The sequence below is a fragment of the Mustelus asterias genome, chromosome 15 (assembly GCF_964213995.1).
Source record: "Mustelus asterias chromosome 15, sMusAst1.hap1.1, whole genome shotgun sequence".
NCBI lineage: Eukaryota > Metazoa > Chordata > Chondrichthyes > Carcharhiniformes > Triakidae > Mustelus > Mustelus asterias.
The window spans coordinates 77830124-77854528 of NC_135815.1; the positions used below are offsets into that span (position 1 = coordinate 77830124).

A 24405-nucleotide genomic window follows, 5' to 3' on the forward strand; every position below is an offset into this window, starting at 1 on the left:
CTCACATTTCCATTGCTTCTTTTGCCAATTGCCTTAAAATTTGCATCCTCAGGTTCTCAAAGCCTCCAACTATGGAAACATTTTTTCCCTATTTATTCTGTCCAGACCCCTCACATTTTTGGACACCTCCATTAAATCTCCTCATAACCAACTTTCCTTCAAGGAGAACAACCCCAACTTACTCAACATTTATTTATTTAATTTTTGTTTATTTTATTTACTTACTAGTGTCACAAATAGGCTTACATTAACACTGCATTGAAGTTACTGTGAAAATCTCCTGGTCACCACACTCTGTTTGGGTACAATGAGGGAGAATTTAGCATAGCCAATGTACCTAACCAACATGTTTTACAGACTGTGGGAGGAAACCAGAGCACCTAGAAGAAACCCACGCAGACATGAGGAGAACATGCAAACTCCACACAGTCACCCAAGCTGGTTCTCTGGCGCTGTGAGGCAGCAGTGCTACCATTGTGCCACCATGCCACCCTATTCGCATAATTCTTATTCACATAATTCAAGTTCCTCATCCCTGGAACTTTCTTGTGAATCTTTTCTTCACCCTAGTGCCTTCACATCATTCCTAAAGTGCGGCATTGAGATCTAGATGCAATACACCAGTTGAGACCAAGCCAGCATTTTACACATGTTTAACATAACATCCTTGTTTTTGTACTCTGTGCCCTCACTGACAAAGCCCTGGGTGCCATCTGCTTTTTTAACCACTCAAAAAAGCAAAACAAAGAATCTGATGAAGGATTCACACATATGAAGAATGAATGCACCTGTTCCCTGCACAAATACCAATTGAGCTGCAGCACTTTAATTGATTTTGGGCATCATAATTTTGTGCATTGTTTTTAAATAATTTAAGCCAGAGCGATGATTTTGTGGCTCTCAAATTAATTGCAGTCATCATGAGCCTCTATTTCACCTTTATATTTACAAGGTTTTAAACTTGATGCTCCACATGAACTTCTTGCATTACTGCAAAATTATTTTGCAAGAGTCTTTAAAAGTTTCCACATGATACGTAGTTCAGTTACAGTATCGGCATTTAAGGCTTTCAAATTAAAATGTTCAGAAATTAAAGAAAAGCTCTGAAGATAATTTAAAAATTAATAATAATCACTCTTGAAAACATAATTCTCAATGAATGCCCTTCCCCAGTAGTTTTGTAAAATTTTGTATCAGACTCAAAATTTGAAAGTGACAGCTCCCAAAATAAATGAAATCCTTCCGTGTCGTGAATGGTTAGTCAGCGATCGATCGCCAGCACCAGCCTAAATGCCCAACCATTGCCAGTACAAGTCATACTCCAAGTTAATATTTGCTTTAAAGTATATTTGCATAAATTTGTCTCAACTCAAAAGCATTGTGACTGGCAATGATCGGACAGAAAGGGCTCAGTGATGGTAGAGAGGCTAAATAGAATGTGAAAAGTTAGCATATCATAGAATCCCTACAGCATGAAGGAGGCCATTGAGCCCATCAAATCTGCACTGACTCTCCAACAGAGCATCCCACCCAGGCCCTATCCCCACTGCCCATGTATTTACCCCACTAATCCCCTTAACCTACACATCTTGGGGCACTAAGGGGCAATATAGAATGGCCAATCCACCTGATCTACACATCTTTGGATAAATAAGCTGTGTAGAAGATTGTAACCCTGTTACATGTCAATAACAAAAAGTTGCCAATCTGTAATTTTTTGGGACACTGACCACTTCCAAGTTGGCCTGTCTGGACAATGACTTCAACTGTATCATCGACGGGACTGGGCGATCCGACAGGGCCAACAGCAAATTGGACACCATGTCCAGACTCCTGACAGAAACGGTAAAAGATGCAAAGCGGCATGACGTCTTCAGTAACCCTACAATAGAGTGCAGCAGAGTTGCACATGGTTGTGGCCAGATTGGTCAGTATGCACCAGGATAGAATTCTTATTTGTGTCCCTTGTACTCACAGTCAGGTCCACCAACATCAAGCCAGAGTTTTTCTCTGACCGCTGCTTCCTACTGGTTGACTACTACCTACAGGAAAACCAGAAGATGGGCAGGAGGTATGGAAGCTGGATTAAAACTATTGACCACAGAGAACCTTGAGAAACTAGGTTGGAGAACCATGAAATCCTTCTTTGAATCTCCATTGCTCTGATGGGAAGAAATCAAGGGGAACATCAAGAGTTTTTCATCCTTAAATGTTCAAAAGGTGAGAGAGAGAGAGAGACGTGGGGGGAAATGTCCCGACTCCAGCAAAGCATGCAGAATCTGCTTCGGCTGCAGTCAATGTCAAGGAGGATCTCCAAGAGTTAAAGAGCCAGCTAGCCTTGCTCTTTGCCTTGGAGGCCTCCAAGATCATCTTCCGATCCACAGTCCATTCCGTAGAGCAGGATGAAACGTGTTCACGTTTCTTCTTCTAAAAGATGTACAGAGATCCCTCTGTGACTTGCAGGCTGAAGGAAGATGATGACTCAGTAAAGTCATCGTGGTCTGACATCCTGAGGATCTGCGAATCCTTTTATGCCAGACTGTATGACCTGAAGCCAACAGACAGTCCTTCCTGTTGTCTACCACAGAGATGACGGTTTACCAGCTGAGTTGTATTTGGCTCAGTGGGACTGGATTGGTTCTGACCTGCTGGAAGTATATGAGAGTATGCTTCTGGGCGGTAGCATGTCAGAATCTACGAGAAAAGGCATCATTACCCTCATCTACAAGCAGAAGTGGGAAAGGGAAGAAATTAGAAATTGACAACCCATCTCACTGTTGAAAGTGGACTATAAAATTCTAGCCATGGTCACCGCCAACCGGGTCAAGTATGCTCTGGAGTCAATGATCCACCCTGACCAGACCTGTGCTGTACCCGGCAGGAAGATCTCGGATAGCCTCGCGCCACTCAGGGATACAATTGCCTATGTGCAGGACGGGAGGCTGGACACCTGCTTCATCAGCCTGGACCAGGAGAAGACATTTGACAGAATATCACACACCTACATGTTGGATGTGCTCTTTAAAATCGATTGGGGAGGGAATCACATTTGGGTCCAACTGTTGTACACAAACATCAGTAGCACAGTTTCAATTAATGGATGGGAATCAAAGTTCGCAGATCAAATCTGGCATCAGGCAGCGTTGCCCTCTCTCCTCTGTCCTATTTGTGTGTGTTGGATACAGCCTTTTGCCAATTCCATCAGGAACGATCTGGGCATAAGAGGAGTGACAATCCCAGGCAGCAGTGGCACGCAAGTCAAAGCCTCCCTGTACATGGATAACATTGCCATCTTTTGCTTAGATCCGACGTTGGTGTGCAAGCTCCTGAACGTCTGCCACCAGTTTGAACTAGCCTCGGAAGTCGAGGTTAAACCATGGCAATAGCGAGGCCAGGTTCTTTGGGAACTGAGCTGACCAATCCTTTGTCCCCTTCACCGTCAGGCCAGATTACCTGAAGGGTATGGTTCGGAGCAGCTGTAAGGTGCGCCAAAAACTGGGAGCGCATTGCCAAGGTAAAGCAGAGACTGGGCATGAGAGAGCAATGCTCCCTCTGCATTGCGGGCGGAAACCTGGTCGTCAGGTGTGATCAATTCTCAGGGTTGGTGTACATAGTGCAGGTCTGGCCCATACTCCCATCCTGCACCCCAGCAGTCAACTGAGCCATCTTCAAGTTCATCCAAGATGGATCATGTCCGAAGGGACACCATGCACAAATCTCTAGATAAGGGAGGAAAAAATGTACCCAACGCCGCTCTCATCCTAATGGCCACCTTTGTGTACAGCAGCATCAAGCTGTTGGTAGATTCTCGATACACAAACACCAGTCAGTGTACTACGTACTGAGATTCTATCTTTCCCTGGTGTTGTGAACGATGGGTCTGGCCACGTTTCCGTGGAACACTCCAAGTAGTTGGACTGTGCTGTATCATCTGTCCCTCGAGAAGAAATTTATTCAGAAAAACACCTTTGACAATTAAGGAGAAACTGTCCACAATGTTTTGCTTTCTATATCGCATTCTTTCATCTTAATCGGAGATTTATATTTTAGTTTATGCAAGCCAGAACACTAGTGAAACATAAGTACACTTGAAAATAGACATCATGTATGCACAAAATTCAGAAATATATTCAGAGAAACTTGATTTTTTAAAAACTGAACAGCACTACTGCCTACATGCTTTTTTGATCTCTAATCCTCTGAAGAGATCAAAACACACTCATTTGAATTGAAAGAAGTGACTTACAGAATCATAGAATCCCTACAGTGCAGGAGGCCATTCAGCCCATCAAGTCTGCACCAACAACAATCCCACCCGATCTCACTGACCCCACGTATTTACCCTGCTAGCCCCCTGACACTAAGGGGCAATTCAGCATGGCCAAATCTACCTAACCCACACATCTGTAGAGCATGGAAAGAAACCAAAGTACCCAGAGTAAACCCACCCAGACATGAGGATAACGTGCAAACTTCGCACAGTCACCCAAGGCTGGAATTGAACCTGGGTCCCTGGCGCTGTGAGGCAGCAGTGCTAACCACTGTGCCACCATACCGCCCAATTTATGTTGAGTATTGGTTAGCTCAGTTGCCTGGACGGCTGGTTTGTGATGCAGAGTGACGCGAGTTCAATTCCCGTACCAGCTGAGGTTATTCATGAAGGACCTGCCTTCTCAATGTCGCCTTTTGCCTGAGGTGTGGTGATCCACAGGTTAAATCACCAATCAGCCTATGGTGACTTTCCCTTTATTCTTCCACAGATGTCTGATACCTTGTCTTGCCATGAACATTGAAACTTACTAGACACCTATATCTTAAAATGTCCCATTTAACTTAAAGTAAAACAAAAAAGTTCTGAGAGAATGGGGAAGAATCGTGAATTCTAAGCAATGTCCATGTGATCTCAAAGTTGCCATGGGAGAGAAACTCAAATAGAAACTTATCGAGCTATCAAACAATAGTTTTAGCACCTCTAATAGAAGCTCACAGAACAGAAGAAAAGTTGTGCAGACATAAAAGCTGCAGCGACAGAGAAGCAAGGAAACTGCAGTGTTAGAAATCAAGCAGGATGTTGTTAAGAGTTCAGTTTCTTTTCAAAAGAAAGGGAATAGAACACACAGGGCTCTTGATGCTTTAGGGAAAAGAAGTTTGTCATGTTGTGCCTTGCTAGTGATAATCGAATTTGACATACTCAAGCAGAGTGGAACAACTTTCAAAGACACAAAGTTTCGAATTGGCATGGCAGGGAGAGGTGAATCTCTGCTGGAGGTGGGAGTGACTGAAGCTGTTCCTTTAATGATACATATGTGCCAGAAGCATAAAGTAAAAGCATTTTGTAAGGCACATTTTGGTTATGCTAGTTACTGCAAAATGCATTTTGGTCTTTAGTTTGACGCCATCAGCTGCCTATTAATTCATGCTTATTCTACACTGATTTTAGCTTTTTTGTTACAGTAAAACTTTTAAAAAGGAAGTGAAATCTTGTCCATCTGTCCCTTTCCTTTGGCATCATGCAGATTCCTTTCTTTTTTTAATCAGTCTCTATGGAAATTGTGACAGCTTTCTTTGTGCGAGAGTTCCGATGGCAAGTGCAGGAAGCCTATTTGACTTGCAACTTCATCACAGCCCAGCCTAATTATGTCCACATATGTGAAATTTTCAGTAACAGTCAATGGATACTGATGAGGAATAAAATTTCCTAGCTGATCTTTTAACACTGCCTCACCAGAGGGTGTGCAGCCAACGACAAGAACCCTACTTTCACTCCAGTTGAAATGGGCTAACATGATAGTTAGGCATCGAATCCAAGACCAGCCATGTCTATATGACTCAGTTCAACTCTTGGCAATAGATTTATCAGCTGCACTGCTCCACTGCCATACTATAAGTGGAACACAATCTTCTAACAGCACAGCAAGAAAAATAAAAGTTGTTGGACATGCAGCTTTAAGAATGATTTACTAAAAGCTTTACCATGAACATCTGTAGAAAAAAATGGACTGCAACATTCGTTCTGCTCCGAGTCTGTAAAAGTATGATTCACAGACTCCAAGCACAACACATTACAGAAATTCCAGAGATTAAGTGAAAAATGTGACAGCTATTCACATATCCATAAACATTTCACATCTACTGGCTGCAGTTCTGTACTCAGCTTACACAGTACAATACTGAGCAGCGACAGCTTTCTCATGTGTTCCAGCGAACAACACATGCTACAAGCTGCAAGGTTTGATCACAGCACGTAATAATGAAAATCAACATAATAGGCAAAACAACTAGATAATGCAAATGCAGTCATTAGTAAAAGTTATTAATATACAAGCATTGTGATTTAATAATGACCAATTATGGATTTTGTAAACTATTATTTATCCAGACCGAGGCACAAAAAATAAAGTATGCTGCTTTGTTTTCTCCAGGCCAGAAAACCAAACACCATAAGGAGCAGCAGCTGTATATTCCAATTTGCCTGAAATCTGGCTCAATTCTTCTTTCCATGGCTGATACTGACCTCATTGTTTGATGGGACTGATGCGATCTAAGTTCGAATCATCCCTGGTACAAAAGGATGATGATTGTGGTTGTTGAAGATCAATCATCTCAGTTCCAGGACATCACTGCAGGTGTCCCTAAGGCTCAACCATCTTCAGCTGCTTCATAATGCCCTTCCTTCCATAAAAAGTGAGGATGTTTGTTGATGATTGCACAGTTTTCAGCACCATTCATGACTCCTCAGATACCGAAGCAGTGCATGTTCAAATGCAGCAAGGCTTGGACAATCTCCAGGCTTGGGCTGACAAGTGGTAAGTAACATTAGTGCCACATAAGTACCAGACAATGACTACCTCCAACAAGAGAAAACCTAACCATCACTCTTTGACATTCAACAGCATCATCATCACTGAATCCCCACTATCAACCAGTGACCAGAAACTACGCAGGAACAGCCATATAAATACTGTGACTGCAAGGACAGGTCAGAGGCTAGGAATCCTGTGATGAGTAACTGACCTCCTGACTCCCCAAAGTGTGCCCACCATCTACAAGGCACAAACAACTCAGTGTGATGGAATACTCTCCACTTGCCTAGATGAGTGCTGCTCTGACAACATTCAAAGCTCGATACCATCCAGGACAAAGTCCACATTCATTCACTCCCTCCACCATTAACGCATAGTGGCTGAGTGTACCATCTACAAGATGCGCTGTAGGAACTCACCAAGCCTCCTTAGGCTGCACAGTACCTTCCAAATCCATGACTGCTACCATCTAGACGCTCAAGGACAGCAAACACACGGGAATGCCTCCGCCTGGAAGCTCCCCACCAAGCCACCCACTATCCTGACTTGTAAATAGATTGCAGTTCCTTCGCTGTTCTTGGGTCAAAATCCTGGAATTCCCCACCAACACTGGGGGTGTAACTACACCACATAGACTGCAGCAATTCAAGGCGGCATCTTCTCAAAGACAACTGGGAATGAGCAATAAATGCTGGCCTAGCCAGCGACAACCACATCCCAAGACTGAATGAAAAAGTTTCAAAATATTAGTTGGAATATATTACTACCAAATGTACTGTGCTATTACTCACAATCTGTCAGAGAACACTCCATTTAATAACAGATGCTTTTACAGCATAAAATTCACAATGTTTTTCTGTTAAGTTGAAGCAGTATTTCTTTAAGGAAATAAAGCCTAAATAAAAAACAAAGTGCAGGCCATTGAACATTAAATTTTTGTCTGATCAGTAACTTTCCAACCTGTGATGTTCATCACTTTCAGCTTCAGGTCATTTTTTTTATTCATTCGGGAAACGTGGCGAGCATCACGTACTGTAACTAGCTTCTTTCCCATTTAAAAAAAATTGCAAACGCAAAACAGCAGTACGATGTATAGCTGTTCATGGGCTGCGTGTTTTGTGCTGATGGGAACACCATAACACAAGCACAATGTATTAACTCTGCTGCTGAAGTATAGGTGTGTCCCTATTTGATACGAAGTAAACCCTAAGTGAGCTCACGCAGTGTGTCATTCAAACAGGACATCAGGACCCTGGTATTGCTGATGGGTAAATCAAAAGACCAATTAACAGGCTACTACAGGTAGCTGCTATTTTGCACTCCTGATCAGTTCCCTTAGAGGGCTATTTTTAAAAATGTGGCAAAAGAAATTTGAGTGCACTATATGATGTGTAATGCACACTAGGAATACCACTTTTATAGCATGATGGGCAGAATTCATCAGGCATTGTTAACAGTAAAGGTCTGTTGATGTACAATTTTGTAAGAGATTTGAGTTTCTACAGTGAAACAGTGCCCCTTTAAAAAACTTCAAATTATAATTAGAAGCTCCAACCTCTCAATAATCTAACAACCAGATTCTGTAAGCAACAACCGATGTAATAATCTTTAATTTTACAGCAATTTATTCTTTATGTGACTTACCTTGTTCTAATGGTGGCTGAATGTCCTTTTGTAAACAGAATACTAAATATGCAAGCTATGTTTAGTGTCTCACTTATAAACAACAAAAACTACAAAATGCGAACTGCAGAACCTATGATAATAAATAATTTTGTTTCAAATAATGAGGCTTTTTCCCCCCAAAGTCATACTTTGTTCTCCTACAAAACCTACTCTATTCCTTTAAAAAAGACACCATTCTACGGCACATATTTCAGCATTCGAAATAGCACTTCACATGAATTGGTTTCCATTTGACAGCATCTTCGAAAAAAACACTTCAGGACACAGGATGAAATGGCAAATCTTCGAATTGTCATTGCCTGCCATTTCAGATGCAATGCTCTTTATTAGGCTTACTGACCTTATACTTCCCCCATCACCTTCCCCCAACCACCCATCTTCAGTCAAGTTTGGAATCTTTCTCAGACATCACTTATTGCTAATTTCTTTAAAGTTTTCTCTCAAACATCAGATACAATTCCAGTGGAAGGAAAAGACTTCATGCCTACTGTTGCTTCCACACAGATGAACTGACAAAGGTTACGGGTATCTATATTTTCAACCATGGGGGAGAAAACTAAAGTGTCTGGCTTGTGTTCGATCTTAGATTCACTTCTCAATGGTATTCAGGCACAGACCAACAGATTCAAATTTTTATTCATGCCTTAGGGACAAGTAGTCAATTATAACGCAACATTCCCCGACAAATTCTTTTTCAGTGAATTGTTTGCATCGTTGCACAATTCAGTGCTGTTGCCACTTTGTTTTTGGTCCACTGCAGTAGTCTCTGCAAACATCTCTAACGCTTTCAACTTATCTGGTTTATATACTGAAGCAATCATAGTCATTCCCATGCAACATTTCACAGTGTCATAGAACATTTGCCTAAACCCATCAAAAAGAGAACAGCACCAAGAATAGATCTTTCCAATCTGCCAAGCCAATCAAATCAAGCAGGCAAAACCATCATAAGAAATCTAGTGCAATTAAAAGCTGACTGCAGGAAGTCAAGAGGCAGACATTTCATGGCCTGCCGCTGTAGTTTAGAAGCACCAGAGCTAGCCTATTTGAGCATGGAAGTTGTCAGAGATAAAATTCTGTTTATCCAAAAAGGGCAGTGACTCAATAATAGTTGGGAGTGGAGCCCTTAACTGATTTCTCCCCCCACCCCTCCTTTGGCCTACTTTACTGCTGTTTCAACATAGTAACTTTTTTTAAAAATGCAACATCCACAAATTTTGATGCCTTTGTTTAGAAGATTTTGCATTTACTTCATGCTATAAATACAACCCAAAATAATTGAAGTAATGAATAATTAAAGCAATTAAATCCATTAAAGCTGATCACATTATCATGTTAACTTTTGTATCAGGCAGGATTTTTCCTTTCAACATTAGGCACAAATCTGGGTTAAATCTGTGTTCTGGGGGGCAGCCTTTCTTCCCTGCAACCCCCTCTTTTGAATGAAAAAACAGTGCCAGGCAATCATTGGGACACCACTGCATTCAGCATTTTATATTTGCTTCCCACCTTCTTAGATTAGAAAACCTGAGGAGGTCATTTAGCCTGTCATGTCCATGTTGGCTCTCTGTAAGAGTAACTCAACTGGCCCAATTCCCCTGTCCTTTATAAGTTAAGGTTACCCAGTCTAAATAGAACGTACCTGACATTGTTGAGCAAACCTTGGATAGAGTGATAGCAAAAGTTCTGGCCACAATCTGTCAAACCTCCTTGGATATGGGGTTAAGGGGGTTTTAAATGTTACACCTCTGTTCCAAAAATTAGAGAGTGATAAACCTAATAACTATGGGCTAACGAGTCTAATGCTAATGGAAAAACTACTAGAGACTATTGTCACAGATAAAATTCGCATTTGTAGTTGGGTCACTAAAAGTCAGCCAACACAAGTATGTTAAAGATTCACAGAATTGTTACAGTGTAGAACAAAGAACGTTAGAACTAGGAGCAGGAGTAGACCATCCAGCCCCTCGAGCCCGTTCCGCCATTCAACAAGATCATGGCCGATCTTTTCGTGGACTCAGCTCCACTTACCCGCCCGCTCACCATAACCCTTAATTCCTTTAATATTCAAACATTTATCTATTCTTGCCTTAAAAACATTCAATGAGGTAGCCTCAACTGCTTCACTGGGCAAGGAATTCCACAAATTCACAACCATTTGTGTGAAGAAGTCCCTCCTCAACTCAGTCCTAAATCTGCTCTTTCTTATTTTGAGGCTATGCCCCCTAGTTCTAGTTTCACCCGCCAATGGAAATAACTTCCCTGCTTCTATTTTATCTAGTCCCTTCATATTCTTATATGTTTCTATAAGATCTCCCCTCATTCTCCAGAATTCCAATGAGTATAGCCCCAGTCTACTCAGTCTCTCCTCATAAGCCAACCCTCTTAACTCTGGAATCAACCTAGTGAATCTCCTCTGCACCCCCTCCAGTGCCAGTATATCCTTTCTCAAGTAAGGAGACCAAAACTGTACAGAGTGCTCCAGGTGTGGCCTCACCAGCACCTTATACAGCTGTAACATAACCTCACTGTTTTTAAACTCCATCCCTCTAGCAATGAAGGACAAAATTCCATTTGCCTTCTTAATTACCTGCTGCATCTGCAAACCAACTCCTTGTGATTCTTGCACAAGGACACCCAGGGCCCTCTGCACAGCAGCATGCTGCAATTTTTACCATTTAAATAATAGTCCATTTTGCTGTTATTCCTACCAAAATGGATGACCTCACATTTACCAACTTGTACTCCATCTGCCAGACCCTTGCCCACTCACTTAAGACTATCTATATCCCTTTGCAGACTTTCAGCGTCCTCTGCACTTTGCTCCGCCACTCATCTTAGCATCATCTGCGAATTCTGACACACTACACTTGGTCCCCAACTCCAAATCATCTATGTAAATCGTAAACAATTGATCCCTGAGGCATACTACTAGTCACTGATCGCCAACCAGAAAAACACCCATTTACCCCCAGTCTTTGCTTTCTGTTAGTTAACTAATCCTCTATCCATGCTAATACATTACCCGTAACACCATGCACCTTTATCTTATGCAGCAGCCTTTGGTGCGGCACCTTGTCAAATGCCTTCTGGAAATCCAGATACACCTCATCCACAGGTTCCCCATTGTCCACTGCACATGTAATGTTCTCAAAGAATTCCACCAAATTAGTTAAACATGACCTGCCCTTCATGAACCCATGCTGCGTCTTACCAATGGGACAATTTATATCCAGATGTCTCGCTATTTCCTTGATGATAGATTCAAGTATTTTCCCTACGACAGAAGTTAAGCTAACCAGCCTATAGTTACCCGCCTTTTGTCTACCTCCTTTTTCAAAAAATGGCATCACATTTGCTGTTTTCCAAGCTACGGGAACCACCCCAGAGTCCAGCGAATTTTGATAAATTACCACTACAGCATTTGCTATTTCCCCCGCCATCTCTTTTAATACCTTGGGATGCATTCCATCAGAGCCAGGAGACTGGTTTACCTTTCGCCTCATTAACTTGCCGAACACTACCTCTTTCGTGATAATGATAGTTTCTAGGTCTTCATCTGCCATAGCCTTCCTGTCTTTAATTTTTGGCATGTTATTTGTGTCTTCCTCTGTGAAGACCGACACAAAATACCTGTTCAATGCCTCAGCCATTTTCTCATTTCCAGTTATTACATCCCCCTTCTCATCCTCTAAAGGACCAATGTTTACTTTAGCCACTCTTTTCCGTTTTATATACTTGTAGAAAATTTTGCTATCCGTTTTTATACTCTGAGCTAGTTTACTCTCATAATCCATCTTACTTTTCTTTATAGCTTTTTTCGTGGCTTTCTTTTGACCTTTAAAGATTTCCCAATCCTCTAGTTTCCCACTAATCTTTGCCGCTTTATATGCATTTTCTTTCAATTTGATACTCTCCTTTATTTCCATAGATATCCATGGCTGACTATCTCTTTTTCTACAGTCCTTCCTTATCACTAGTATATACTTTTGCTGAGCACTGTGAAAGATCGCTTTGAAAGTCCTCCACTGTTCCTCAATTATCCCACCATAAAGTTTTGGCTCCCAGTCTACCTTACCCAATGCCTCCCTCATCCCTTTGTAGTCTCATTTTTTTAAGCACAAGACACTGGTATTGGATTTTACCTTCTCACGCTCCATCTGTACTTTAAATTCAACCATACTGCAATCACTTCTTCCAAGAGGATCCCTAACTATAAGATCATTAATTATTCCTGTTTCATTACACAGGACCAGGTCGAGGATAGCTTGCCCCCTCGTTGGTTCCATTACATACTGTTCAAGGAAGCTATCGCAGATACATTCTATGAACTCCTCCTCAAGGCTGCCTTGACCAATTGATATGTAGATTAAAATCCCCCATGATAATTGCTGTACCATTTTTACATGCATCAGTTATTTCTTTGTTTATTTCTCGCCCCACCATGATATAGGAGGTAATTTGCCCAGCATGTCTGTACTGGCTGTACGAATGGGCAGTTCACCTACTGCCATTCCTCCACCTTCTCCCTGTAACCATGCATATTCTCCCTTTTCTGATAACAGTCTAATTCCTTTTCAGATAACAACCTAACTCCCTTTTGAATGTTTCAACTGTATCTGCCTCCACCACACTCAGACAGTGCATTCCAAACCCTAACCATTCACTGCTTTAAAAAAATTCTCCTATCACTTTGGCTTCTTTGACTAATTACTTTATATTTGTGCCCTCTCATTCTCAATCCTTTCACAAGTGGGAACAATTTCTCCCCATCTACTCTGGGAGACCCTCATGATTTTGAATACCTCTATTAATTTTCTTTCAACGTTCATAGCAAGTTCCTCATCCCTGGAATAATTCTCATAAATCTATTCTTTCTAATATCACTTTCTAATATCTTCACACCCTTCTTAAAGTCTGGTACCCTGAATTCAGTGAAATACTCCAGCTGAGGCCAAACTAGTGACTTGTACAAATTCAACATATCTTCCCTGTTCTTGTACTCTGTCCCTATTAATAAAGCCCCTATTAATAAAACCCAGGATACTGTGTGCTTTAACTGCTCTTTCAAGTTGTCCTGTCACCTTCAATGATTTTTGTACATATGCACCAGGTCCCTCTGCTCCTCCACTCTCTTTTGAATTGTACCCTTTATTTTGTATTGTTTCTCCATGTTCTTCCTACCAAAATGAATCAACTCACACTTCTTTCTCTGCATTGAACTTCACCTGTCTGCCCATTCCATCAACTTGCTTATGTCCCTTTGAAGTTCTACACTATCCTCTTTTTATAATCCAGGTCGCAAACTCAAAGGTGTTTTATAAAGTCAACCTAGACCATAAATTTTGCACTTTGAATCTGGCACGGATAAGCATAAGCTGCTTCACTCCAGCTATGATTCAAGTCCCCCACTCGGGCACTTTTATCAAACAAAGTTTATTTAAGAATACAGTTAACATATAATAAGAAAAATCAACAATAACTTTTACCAAATTGCAAAGAAAAACAACGGTAACATTGTACAAACCTTCACACAGTTGTACAAACTATTCCAAACAAACAAACTCCAACAAACATACACCCAGCTCCAGTCTTAGCATAGAAAACAAAGTATGCTCATGTGATGCTGGATCTTGTAGCTTGGCAACACCTGCTGTGAACCGATCCTTTGGATGGAGAATTGAAACTCTGACTTTCCAATCTTGGAACGTTCAGCACACTGAGGTAGAAATATAGCCACTGTTTGCCTCTTAGCTTCTAGCTAGCAAACCACCAACAGCAGAATTTTCACTCCAAAGAGAGAGGCAAGAAAGACTGCTTCCAGTCTGCAGTCCAAACAGCTTCTAACAGACTGAAACTAACCTTTGGATTTTCCCTGTGAAAAAACTGTCCCAAGGTACCACCTGACCTGTCAATCATTCTTCCCCCTACAATTTAAAAAAGTTGATAAAACTCCAGGGCACTGTATTAGGCCCAGATTAAAAATAAACAAGATGCCCATTATATTGCTTCGGCATTGATAAAAGATGCCAGTTCACAGACAGTTTAGTGCCAAAATCAAAAAGGCCAGGCCTGCTTGGAACAACTTGCACAGAGAACATGATTAAAGGCACAGTAGCATCACATGAGCATACTTGCTTTCTGTGCTAAGCTTGGAGCTGGGTGTATGTTTGTTGGGGTTTGTTTAGTTGGAACAGTATCTGTAACTGTTAAGGTTTATACAATGTTATAGTCGTATTTTTGCAAATTGGTAAAAGTTATTGCTGATTTTTCTTATTATATGTTAACTGTATTCTTAAATAAGCTTTGTTTGATTAAAGCGCCCTAGTGGATCACACTCTTCATGATTCACAATTTTTCTAAGTTTTGTATCATCTGCAAACTTTGAAGTTGTGCCCTCTACACCAATATCTAGATCCAATATTTATCAAAAAAGCAAGGGTCCTAACACTGACCCCTGAAACTCCACTGCAAACCTTCCTCCAATACAAAACACATCCATTAAACACTATCCTGTTTCTTGTCATTCAGCCAATTCCACATCCATATTGCCACTGTCCCTTTTATTCCATGAGTTATAACTTTGTTCACAAGTCTGTCTGGTACTGTATCACAGTAAGAGTTTTAACAACACCAAATACCATTTGCTACCAAATAAACCTGTTGGACTTTAACCTGGTGTTGTTAAAACTCTTACTGTGTTTACCCCAGTCCAACGCCGGCATCTCCACATCATGGTATTGTATCAAACATCTTTTGGAAATCTGTGTACACCATGTCAAACGTCTCTGTCACCTCCTCAAAAAGCTCCAGCAAGTTAGTTCTTTTCCCTTACGAAATCCATGCTGACTTCTCGTAATTAACCTGCATTTGTTCATGTGATTATTCATTCTATCCTGAATTATTGCTTCTAGAAGTTTCCCCACCAGTGAGGTTTAACTGTCTGACCTGTAGTTGCTGGGCTTATCTTTGCACCTTTTTTTGAACAAAGGTGTAACATTTGCAATTCTCCAGTCCTCTGGGCCATCCTTGAGTCTAAGGAAAACTGAAAAATTATTGCCAGTGCCTCTGTAATTTCCACTCTCACTTCCCTCAGTATCCTTGGATGCAATTCAGCCAGTCCCAGTACTTTATCATCTTTAAGTATAGATAACCTATCTAATCCCTCTTCCCTCTTCAATTTTAAACCCATCTAGTGTCTGAGTTACCTGATCTTTTATTGTGGCCCGAGTAACATCTTTCTTGATGAAGGCAGATGCAAAATATTTGCTTAGTACCTCAGCAATGCCCTCCAGCTCCATATATAAATCCCCGTTTTGATCCCTAATATGCCCTGCTTCTCTTTTTACCACCCTTAATTATTTATGTGCCTATGGACAATTTTGGGATCTCCGCTTATGTCAGCTGCCAGCCTCTTTTCATACTTCCTTTGTTTGTCTTACTTGCTTCTTCACCCCCCCCTCTAAACTTCCTGTATTCAGTTTAGTTTTCAACTGTATTTTCTATTTGACACATGCCATTTGCACACTTTTTTTTCTCTGCCATCCTGGATTTGTTTGCCTTAACTTTCCATTTTGAGGGAATATACTTTGACTGTGCTCAAATCATCTCTTATTTGACAAATAGCTCATTGGTCAGCTACCATTCCTCCTGTTAACCTTTGGCTCCAATTTATTCAGTCCAGATCCATTCTTACCTCAGTTGGCTTTCCCCAGTTAATTTTTCTCACTCTGGATTGCACTGTTCTTTGTCCTTTTCCATAATCAGCCTAAAACGTATGATGCAAGGATCAGTGCCCCCTAAATGTTCTCCTACCAACAACTGATCTGCTTGGAACACCTCATTTCTGAAAACCAGGTCTAGCAGTGCCTCATTTTTTGTTTCTATGACCAGAATCATACTGAAGAAAACTTTCTTGAACATAATCTACGAACTCTTGCCCCTCACTCCCCCATAAAACTATTATTTCAGTCCATATTTGGATAGTTAAAAAATCTTCCATTATAAGTACTCTATAATTATTACACTGCTGACATTTCTTTGCAAATTTAGTTGGTGGCCTATTGATTGCACTGAGCAATGTAACTGAACCTTTTTTATTCCTGAGCTCTAACCAAATAGATTCTGTCCTTGATCCTTTCCTTTATCAATATCATCACTCCTCTCTCTTTTCCTTTCCGATTTTTGCTGAACACCTTGTAACCAGGAACATTTAACTCCGAGCCCTGCCCTTTTTTGAGCCAGGTCTCAGTTACAGCCATAGTATCATATTTCCACATGGCAATCTGTGCCATCCCCCAGAGTCAGTCCCAATGTCCTCAAAATCTACAGCCTTCTTTCCTGCACCATCTTTCCAGCCATTCATTGGTTGCTCCCCCAGATGAATCATCACTTATCAGTTTTCAGAACTGAATAATAGTTGGTGAGAGTAAGATGCACTCAGGAAATTCCTGCTCTATTTTTTGACTGTCTGCTGACCACACCATCACACTCTTGCCCCCTGCATATTCTAAAGCTGCAGGACGATCACATCTATAAACGTGCTATCCACGTAACTCTCAACCTCCGCAATTATGCCAGCTGCTCTTCAAATTCCACAATCCAGACTTCAAGCGGCTGCAACTGTCGACACATCCTGTAAACTAATTCTCCAGGACATGGATGGCATCTTGGGAGTCCCACATAGCACAGGATAGGTACGCTCGAGGTTGACTGCGATTAAACCTCCTCATTGCTGGTAATAAACCGTACTAAGACAAATAAAGCTTTACCAATACAAATAAAATGTACTACTATTAATGAACCTTGGCAATTTTGATAAACCCTACCAATACTTAGTAACCTTACTAACAGTAATAAATCTTACATAGGAGTCTTATAAAACATTACAATTATAAATTAGCTAAGTTTTGAAAGAAAAGTGAGAAAAATAATCGCCAACCAATCACTTAGCTGCTTCTTTATGACAGACTTTTCTTAGAATCTGGTCTGTCCTGAGACTAGCCATTCTCCGTGCTTTTTGTTAAACTGAAGTCTCTATCGCTCTAAACTGAAGTTTCCATCACTTTCTGTGCCTCTTTTAAACTGAAGTTTCTAACACTCTCCATGCCTTTTTGAAACTCAATGGCAAATTTTTTCTAATTAATCTGATCGAGTTCTTTGATGAAGTAACAAACAGAGCTGATGAAGGTAGTGTATTGGATGTTTTATATATGGACGTCAAAGGCAGTTGATAAATACTTCATAAAAGACTTTTCCAAAAAACAGTAAAAGTAACGAGTACTGAATTGTCAAAGATGGAAGCAGAGAGTAATGTCGAAAAAATGTTTATAGATGGGAGAGACGGGTGCCTTGGCGTCCTCCAGAGATAGTATTTGGATGCACATGTGCAATCTGGACTTGAATATAGAGCTTACAAAAAACTTGGCAACAGAGTAAATCATAAGCATGACAGTACCAGACATCAGGATACAAAGACAGGTCAGTAAAATGGTCAGACATGGGCTGATGTGATTTAATGCAAATTAAGAGCGAGGTGATACAGTTTTGGAGAAACAACTTAGGGAAGCAATATAATCTAAATAATTGGGTGCAAAAATACAGGGAATTAAGAGGTGCGCATTGAAAAATCTCTGAAAGGGGAGGCTGTGGCATTGTGATATTGTCAGCAGACTAGAATCCAGAAACCCAGGGTAATGCTCTGGGGACCCAGGTTCGAATCCCACCATGGTAAATGGTGAAATTTGAATTCAGTAAAAATACTGGAATTAAAAGTCCAATGATGACCATAAAAGTATTGTCGATTATCGTAAAACCCCATCTGGTTCCCTCATGTCCTTCAGGGAAGGAAATCTGTCGACCTTACCTGGTCTGGCCTACATGTGACTCCAGACCCACAGTAATGTGGTTGACTCTCAAATGCCCTCTGAAATGGAGGGCAATTGGGATGGGCAATAAATGCTGAGCCCAGCCAATGACGCCCAAATCCCGTAAAATGAATAAATAAAAAAAGTGTACGTTCAGATACTTGGCTTTGTGAATAGGAGCATTCAATACAAAAGCAAGCTTGTCACATAAAATCTTTACAAATCGTGGTTAAGCCGCAGTTGGATAACACACTTTAGGAAGGATGTCAAGGCCTTGGAAAGGATGCAGAGAAGAGAAGGTTTACTGTGGATGGGAGGGTTCAGTTATGTGGAGACACATTATGATGTATTGGAGAATGTCAGACTGTTCTCCTAGGACAAGAGAGATACTCAATTTCATAAAGGGCCGAGACAAAGTAGACAAGGAAAAACTGTTTCTGTTAGCAGAAGAACAGAGAATCAGAGGTTTGGCGACAGAAGCAACGGCCACATGAGTAAAATCATTTTCATACAGCCAGTGGTTAAGAGTCTGCAATTCATTGTGTGTGGTGGAGAGGGATTAGATTGTTGCTTTTAAAAGAGAATTGGACAATTATCTGAAAAACGTTTGCAGGGCAATGGAGAAAAGGCGAGGTAATGTTGTGAAATGAGCAGCTCTTGCAGAGAGCAGACATGAACACAATGGGCTGAATGGTTACAGCACAAAATACCATTCTCTTGATTCTTTGATTGTAAGGCTATGAAATGTGATTGAAATGGAGACCATATCATCAGAAAAGAATGTGTTAAAATGTGGAAACAAAATGGAAACGGGATTGCTGCTCATGTGGTGGAATGGGCAGGACCACATAGTCTGTTTCCATACTGAAATTATGTTATTATTTGCTATCTATAAACTTGCTCCTTTTTTAATTCAAAAAACCTGGATGCACGAGGCAACTTAATTTTGATTTAAAACTGAAAATATTGTAATCTAGGGACTTCCTAGACTTCTTCTCAGGGATGTAGAGGGATCTTTGCAGATATGAATTTGAAAAAATGACTGGCTGGCAGAATGAAGCAATTCTTGATGTTAAAATAAATAAACTTGACAAACATGTCAAAAAATGGTAAGCGTTGGACATAAAATTTATTAAAGATATCTCACTGGAGTGTTTACATACTGTTCCAGGGACAGACTAGGAGACATCCCCATTTGTTTCACTTTCCCCCCCTCCCTTGCAGTGTTGCCAGGCTACCATCAGCTAACCAGGGGACAACTACACCTGTGCAAGCAGTTCGCAAAATTCCAGTCCAAGTGCATGCAATATAGATGTCCTCAGCTAATCCACTTCTTTATTGCAAGAGGATTTAAGTACAGGAGTAAAGATGTAATTGTGTACAGCCTTGGCGCGATCACATCTGGAGTATTGTGTACAGCTTCTGAATAAGAGTAGACTATTTGGGACTGAGATAAGGAGTGTGGCAAATCTTTGGAATTCTCTAACCCCAGAGGGTTATGGAGGCTCAGTCATTGAGATGGATATATTTCTAGATATTACAGATATGAAGGGATTTGGGAACAGTGCAGGAAAATGGCATTGAGGTAGAAGATGGACTCAGGATCTAGTTGCAGGTGGAGTAGGATTGAGGGGCCAAATGGTCTTAAAGTGCAAAAAACAGCTGAGGCCAATGTAAAGGCAGACGGGAAACATAAAACTCCGGTCAATTGGTGTTTAATTCAAATTGGCTTTGTGATTGTCAGTGGGCTTGCTTCCAACCCTCACGCACACTCACCAACCGAAATATCATGTCAGGATGCGCACTCAACATCTTCTCATTGAATTTCACACGGTTCTGGGTCAGGAGCTACCCAAATTCTATACACAAAATTCTAGCTCATGCAACACTATCTTGACTTCGGTAGTCAAATAGGAAGGAGAGTGCTGAACTGCACCATCTCCTGTCAACAGGCTCAGATCTGCACGGAGGGGACCCTTTAACTTCGCTGCTGCGCTAGCTCTCAAATTTATACCCATCTATTCCACAACTTCCTTGTTTATGGCAAAGAGAATGAAATATAAAAGTAGATAAATCATGCTACAGTTGTTCAAGGCATTGGTCAGACCACATCTGGAGTACTGCGTACAGTTTTGGTCGCCTTACTTGAGAAAGGATACAGTACATTAGAAGCAGTACAGAGAATGTTCACTCGACTGATTCCTGGGACGGAGGCGTTATTAAGGTTGAACAGATTGAGCCTATATTCACTACACTTCAGAAGAATGAAATGGGATCTTATTGAAACGGAGAAAATGCTGAGGAGACTTAACTGAGAGGATATTTCCCTTTGTGGGCAGGTCTAGAACCAGGAATCCCAGTTTAGAAATTAGCCATCTCCCATTTAAGACTGAGGCAAAGAGAAATGTTTTCTCTCAGAGTCACTGGCTCATGGAATTCTCTTCCTCAAAAGAGCAGAGAGACTGGGGCATTGAATAAGGTAAAGGCCAAGTCAGATAACCAAAGTTTGTACCTAGAGTTTTAATTATGTTGACTATGCATACACCAAACAATTGTGTATTATTTTCACTTGAAATTCAGGTGGATATTAAAGCTGTATAAACCAACTAAGAATTGACTCACAGCTGAAAATAATAATCAGCCTCCAGGTGTGTCTCAACATCATCCTTAGCTACAGTATTTCAACAACATTCATTATATCTTTTCTCTCTTTTGACCATATCTTAGAAATCTTAGAAACCCTACAGCACAGAAAGAGACCATTCGACCCATCGAGTCTGCACCGACCACAATCCCACCCAGGCCCTACCCCCATATCCCTACACATTTACCCACTAATCCCTCTAACCTACGCATCCCAGGACACTAAGGGCAATTTTAGCATGGCCAATCAACCTAACCCGCACATCTTTGGACTGTGGGAGGAAACCAGAGCACCCGGAGGAAACCCACGCAGACACGAGGAGAATGTGCAAACTCCACACAGACAGTGACCCAAGCCGGGAATCGAACCCAGGTCCCTGGAGCTGTGAAGCAGCAGTGCTAACCACTGTGCTACCGTGCCGCCCTGCATTAACATTCACCTGTTCTGTCCTGCCCAATTAATACTGCACCCAATTGTAACTCTGACCTGCTTTCTCTTCCTACGATACTATTTATTGCAGCACGAGGTAACACAAAGAGGAAGCCTTGAATCACAATGGTGATTTATTGAAGGATAATTAAAACTATATACAAACAAGCTCAGTACAGATACAAGTCTAGTCCCACCAACTTCCAGACTTACACTGAAGGTTCCCTCCTACCAGGACCAGCCCTCTAACACCCAATAGGCGGAGGTTCGCACGCTTCTTTCTGATCGGCTTGAAGAGGGTCATGTGACCCACAAATAACTGCCCCTTAAAGGGGCCACACTACCATGCAAATTTGCTCAAGTACGTCATTCATCTCCACTTGCAACAGACATGACTTCAACCCCCAACTGACTGGGCACTCCACTTAGTACCTCCCACCACAATATAATTCAACCAGCACACATCATTTTCCAATCTACAATAAATTTCTAATCTAATGATCTTTCTTAACTAACGGTCCCTGGACTGGCACTGAAGGGGTCAAGAGAGATTGAGATAAGAGCTGGATGTTACCAGGCTATGTATGGGAGTTAACAGCTTGTCTGCCACTACGCTAGTAGTGAGCAGCAATATTAAATTTCTAGACACTTCAACCAATTACATATAAACTGTAAAGTGGCCCAAGACTGTGTGCAGTTGTAAAGAAATACCACTAGGTGACAGCAAAGGAATCAGCCATTCCTCAGCATATGACATCAATGGGACGACGAACAAGTAGTTGGTTCAGGCCAGATGAGGAAAGGCAAAAAAGCAACATCCAATAAAAAACTGGCAAAGCATCAAGTAGGTAAAGGAGATAATTGGCCCCCAGCCTCAAGACACCAGAAACAGCGAGAGGCACAGGAAACACATGCTTTTGGGATGCTGGGAACAGCAAAACAACCAACTCGAAGTAGCCTGAAGCAACAAAATCCTCGACAAAGATCAGAGTGGAACAAAAACACCACCCTAATCAGCCCTGTGCTGTACTTGGCAGGAAGATCACTGATAAGCAATCATATATCCATAATAACATAAGGTTTAGACCAAGAGAAGGCCCTTTTCAGAATATTGCACACCTACAAGACAAACGTGCTCTCCAAAATGGGGTTTGGGGATGGAATTCACAATTGGATCCTACTGCATCACTTAAACATCAGTCGCAGAGTTTTAATCAATGGATGGGAATTGGAAAGCTTTGCGATCAAATCTGGAGTTAAGCCAAGTTGCTCTTTGTGTTTTCTATCAAGACCCTTAGCCGAATCCATAAGAAAGGACGTGGGTGTAAGAAAAGCGTAACAATCCCAGGTAGTGGAGGTGCACAGATCATAGCCTCCCTGTATATGAAAACGTCACAGTCTTCTGATCAAATCTGCTGTCGGCACACAGACTAATTAATATCTATGACCAGTTTGAATTGAAGTCAGGTGCCAAGATAAATCACAACAGTGATGTAATGTTCTTTGGAAACTGGGCTGACTGATCCTTTGTCCCCATCACCATCAGGTTGGAATACCTGAAGGTGTTGAGAATATTTGGAGGGAATGGGGCATGCACCGAAAACATGGAGGATTGTATAGCCAAGGTTAAATAGAAACTGGGCCTGAGAGAGCAATGTTCCCTCCCCATTATGGGTAAGAACCTGGTCATCAGGTGCAAGGTTCTTGGTGTTGCTGCAGGTGGCTGAGGTCAGCCCATACCTTACTCCTGTGCTGTGGTGGTTACCCAAGCAGTTTTCCACTTTATTTAGTGATTAAAGATGGACCATGTCCACGTGAACAAATCTCTAGATAGAGAAGAAAACATACCGAATGTCACCTTCAACCTACTGGCAAACTGCGTGTGTGGCTGCATCAAGCTGTGCATAGACCACCTATGCAAGCACCACTCCAGACTGAAGTTCTTCCTGTCTCAGGTGTTGCATTGGATGGGTCACATGGGTCTTATCACTCAAGAAACGCCGGAGTGAGGCGCTCTATGTTCTAATCTTTTACTCTTATTCTATGCTTTTAAAACTGTACTCAAACTCTTTTAAACTACACTATAATCTGCACTCTACCTTTCCTTCTCCCCTACGTACTCTATGAATGGTATGTTTTGTCAAATGTCCTAGGCCAGATGACGGAGCTGAAGCAATGGGTCGACTGGGCAAGGGCATCTTCAGTGTTGTCTTCGTTAGTCCTTCTGGGAAGGAAAACTGAGTGGTCTGTGCCAAGTGTGTGGGAGGAGCACCCAGAATGACATGCACACCAGGTTGTTGCATATGATGCTGGGCTGCTGGTAATGACTGCGCATGAGTCTGCACCTGTGGGTAAGGCCTAACCACCACAGTCTCCTGTTTCTCATCTCGGAATGGCAGTGAAGATGTAGGGCTAGAATGATCACGGGGCAAGTGTTCCACATCCCGATTCATTTCCTCATTGCCAGCTGTTACAGTGTTGTTGCCTGGTGCCCCTGGCCCACCACTGTTCTGCATGCTAGTGATGGAAGGTGGGCCTGCTCCCAGGCCTGATGCAGGCACACCAGGCCTTGAAAACTGCTGGGTGCTCATTGGATCCTTAGCTGATTCCCGCTGAGGCGAGCGGGACAGGCCAGTTGCTATGCCAGCATTTGCTCTGCTCTCCCTTCCTTTCACTTCCCCAGACTCAGTGAGCCCATTGACGACGACCCGAACAACCGATGCGCTAATGGCAGAGTCTAATTAACATGTCTCTATAGCACGCAAGAAACAATACTTTTCATCGTATCCCAATACATGTGACAATAATAAATCAAATCAAATTGCCATGGAACACGCCTTTCAAGTGGATTGTGCACGCTACCTGGCCCTCTTGGAGGCCTTTTGGCAGAAAAGCACATTTAACCACAAGTCCCATCAGGCTGCAGTCTGCATGCAACATTCTTAAGGCTCTGTAGGAACAGGAGATGGTGGATCCT

General features: G+C 41.7%; 1 protein-coding gene across 20 annotated transcripts in view; it reads right to left on the reverse strand.

The window, feature by feature from the left end:
• map4k3b (mitogen-activated protein kinase kinase kinase kinase 3b) overlaps positions 1–24405 on the reverse strand; it is a 288964-nt gene that overhangs the window by 168902 nt on the left and 95657 nt on the right. The window lies entirely within an intron of this gene.